General features: G+C 30.3%; 1 pseudogene; it reads left to right on the forward strand.

Annotated features, from left to right (window-relative positions):
- Positions 1–1,722: 1,722 nt before the first annotated feature.
- On the forward strand, positions 1,723–3,488 carry LOC145101011 (RING-H2 finger protein ATL46 pseudogene; annotated as a pseudogene).
- Positions 3,489–3,839: the final 351 nt, after the last annotated feature.

Raw genomic sequence — 3,839 nt, forward strand, 5'->3', positions numbered from 1 at the left:
ACTAGATATGAACAATTGAAAGTTCATTACCCTTTAAAAAAATCAATGACTAAATGTGAACAAACTTTCCTTTTGTATTATGGTTTAGCAAATTATTTATTTTTGTTAAATTTAACAACATTTGTTGATGAAGAACAAAACCCCGAAAAAAGGTATAAAAAAAACGAAACCAATATTATATGTATAAGTTTTATGTTATACAACTATGCAATATTATATGTATAAAAATTATCCTAATATTATATGTATAAATTTTGTGTTATAAAATTATGCAACATATAAATTGACATACATTAAACCATATATGTTGTTTATAAAAGAATACATACATACATTGATACATTATATATGTTGTTATACTCCATGTATTGACATACATCATATTAGTATATTTACTATTAAAAAAGATATCGAAAATGAAAGTCAAGTTGTTTAGAATTTAGACATTTTTAATTTACCCAGACAATTGATTTACATTTGAGATTGTATTTTCTTAAAAAGTTTGAATAATTATTGAAATTTATGATTATTTAACTAGACATGTAGAGTTAAGTAAATCCGTTAACATATTTTATGAAGTTTTGCGCCTAAACTACCCCATCCATATTACCTTTACAAAAATATTTTTTTTAGAAAAAAATAGCTATATATTCAACAATTAAAACAATGCTATTTTTTTCTTTCAAAAAAGTCACTCGTAATTTTAAAAGATTTTAGAAAAAACAATTCATATTTAAATAACTATTTTAAAAAAATAAGTTTTTTAATTTTTTTTTTCAAAATACAACATAATTTCTGACCATGTAACACAATTTCTTAATAGTTATGGCTGAGAATGGTTCATTTTTTTTGTTAAACTAAAATTAGATTAGAAATTTTGATTTTTTATTTTGGAAATAACAAACCATTGGTTTTTTATTTCGGTTTCGGTTTTTCATTTTTTTTAATATATTTTTAAGGGTTTTGTTTTTTTTTATTTCATAGATTTCTTTATCAACAAACGTTGCTAGAATTTAACAAAAATAAATAATTTGCTAAACCATAACATAAGAGGAAGTTTGTTCACATTTAGTCATTGAACTTTTTTTTAGGGGGGAAATGTACTTTCGACTTTGTTCACATTTAGTCACTAAACTTTTTTTTCATTATCTATTTGTCACTGAACTATTTAAATTGTTCACATTTTACCCTTGTGACCGGTAACAACCGGTCATAAGGGTAAAATGTTGACACTTTTAATAGTTCAGTGGCAAATAGATAATGAAAAAAAATTAATTACTAAATATGAACAAAATCGAAAGTCCATTACCTTTTCAAGTCATTAATCCTGAATTTAAACCAAAAAAACATAAATAACCGTATGGACAAAAAATAATTCTTTAATTATAACATATATCAATATCTATAATTTATATGAACCTTTATTTTCAATAGCCTTAAAATACCACTACTTTTTTTTCCCTTAAACTACATACTTTAAAATTTTAAATACTATTTATGGTTATTAAGAAAGAATGGGTGGTTCAAACAAAAATTAAAAAAAGTTTTGCTATTTGACTTGCACCATTATTGCCCACAAAATCCCTTCTTGGGCCATGTGCAATCAAGAGAAGCCCTTCTGGACTCTGGTGTGTGATCTGTGAATAGTTGAACACAGTGCACTAAAACATTTGTAATCATTTTGAGGAAATGACAAAACTGCCCATGCCTTCGTTACTACTCTTTTAAGGCTCCCTCGACACACACGACTACATCTCTCTGTAATTTTACCCTCCGAGGATTTCTTTGATTCACTTACCGCTTACCACTATATATCAACAGATTCCATTCATCAAGAAAGTGTCAAAGAAGTATTTTTCGCCTTCGAATCAGCACAGGTTTGTGCTAAAAGACTAATGTTTATTTGACATTCTGAGCTGGGTAACCTAAAATCTTGAACTCTCCAAACCCTATTTCTTTTTCTTTTTTCTTGATTTTTTTTGAATCAAGATCTGATTCTTGTAGCATTTCTTAGTTTGTATCAAGTGGGTTTGTTGTAATTTCAACTAGTAGATGTTTATATCGGTTGTTTATTGAATTCACGAACTGGGTTTAGATTAAAGATTAAAATAATCAAATAAAAAACCTTTCTTGCGTGTTCTTCACAGTTCGCGCATTTTGAAAACATACAGAAAACTTGATGCTTCTTGTAGGTTTTCATATCTGCTAAAATGCGCCTTCTTGCATCTTTTCCTCCTCCTCCTACCCCTCTTGCTAATCCCCCTTCTCATACGGATTCCAAAACTAACTCAACCCTGTTATTTGCTAGAAACATTATAATTGTGATAGCGGTTATGTTCTTTATATGTGGTTTACTCCATTTACTGGTGAGGTATTTGATAAAGAGGAAAAGATCTTCAAATTCCCATTTTCAATCTTCAAGATTTCAAGAAAGTGGTGTCGATGATGATGGTGATGGTGATGCGTATGAGAGACAATTACAACAGCTTTTCAATCTACATGATTCTGGGTTAGATCAAGCTTTCATTGATGCGCTCCCAGTGTTTTCTTACAAAGAATTAATGGGGTTAAAAGAGCCTTTCGATTGTGCTGTTTGCCTTTGTGAATTTACACAACAGGACAATTTAAGATTGTTACCTTTATGCAGCCATGCTTTCCATATGCAATGTATAGACACTTGGTTGCTTTCAAATTCAACTTGTCCTTTATGCAGAGGAACCCTTTTCACTCCTGGTTTTTCCGTTGAAAATCCTGTCTTTGAGTTTAATGATTCAAGGGAAGAAGATGACGACCAAGGGCATTTTGGTCATTTCAAGCAATCCGAGGGTAGTATCGGTAACGAAAAGAGGGTGTATCCGGTTAGACTTGGAAAGTTTAGAGCCACAAATGTTGGAAAAAGAGATGAAAAGGAAGTTGGGGAGACAAGTAATAGCAATTTTGATGCAAGAAGATGTTACTCGATGGGATCTTATGAGTATGTGGTGGGAAACTCAGATTTAAGAGTGGCGTTTGTTCCCAATAGAGGTAGTAGTAGTAGAAGGGGCAGTTTTGGTAATAAAGATAAAGAAAATAGCTCGATTGATGGGGGTAATGATGGAAAGAAAATCAGCAATAGAAGCAAAGGTGAGAGCTTTTCAGTTTCCAAGATTTGGCTTTGGTCAAAGAGAGATCATCATAAAGGTCAAATATCTTCAGGTACCAATACCCATATGGTTAATTCGTCTGTTAACGTTAGTTTACCCTTTAGAAATGCAAATAATACTCATAGTTGACATTTCAAGAGCCAATACTTTTTTTTATGAAGTTGTTTATTCAATTTTCCGTTCTTGTTTCTTTAGTGGAGTGAAGATTTTGTGAATGATTCTTATTTCCTTTTCATGATTAACTTTAGTAAAGATGGCAACATGTACTCATTACTTTTATCATTTTGTTTAATATTGTGTCCTTTTTCATTGTTGAATATGATGGGTTATGTAATGGTTCAGACCTTTTAAATACTCTTATTGATTTACACATGATTTTTGGTAAGTTTCATTGTTTTCGTTCACATGTTCCAAACAAGCTTTAAGTTTTTTTATCCAACCGATATGAATTTAAAAAAATCTTTAACATGTATAGGTATAAGAATAATATAAAACCGGATTTTAGGCGTTACCCACTACTAGATCAAATACATTTAAAGATTTTATTCTTTGTTTTTTAATGGGTTTTTTTAAATGGATTTGAGTGAGTGTGAAATTATGAAGTGGGATCCATGAAAAGGGGAGAGTGAGGTTCATATGATGGAAGGAATTCATGATTTAACGCAAGGGTTGACATGGGATTAGTGCCCCCCATGA

This window comes from Lactuca serriola, chromosome 4, assembly GCF_051521515.1.
Source record: "Lactuca serriola cultivar US96UC23 chromosome 4, Lser_US96UC23_V15, whole genome shotgun sequence".
NCBI classification, from domain to species: Eukaryota; Viridiplantae; Streptophyta; class Magnoliopsida; order Asterales; family Asteraceae; genus Lactuca; species Lactuca serriola.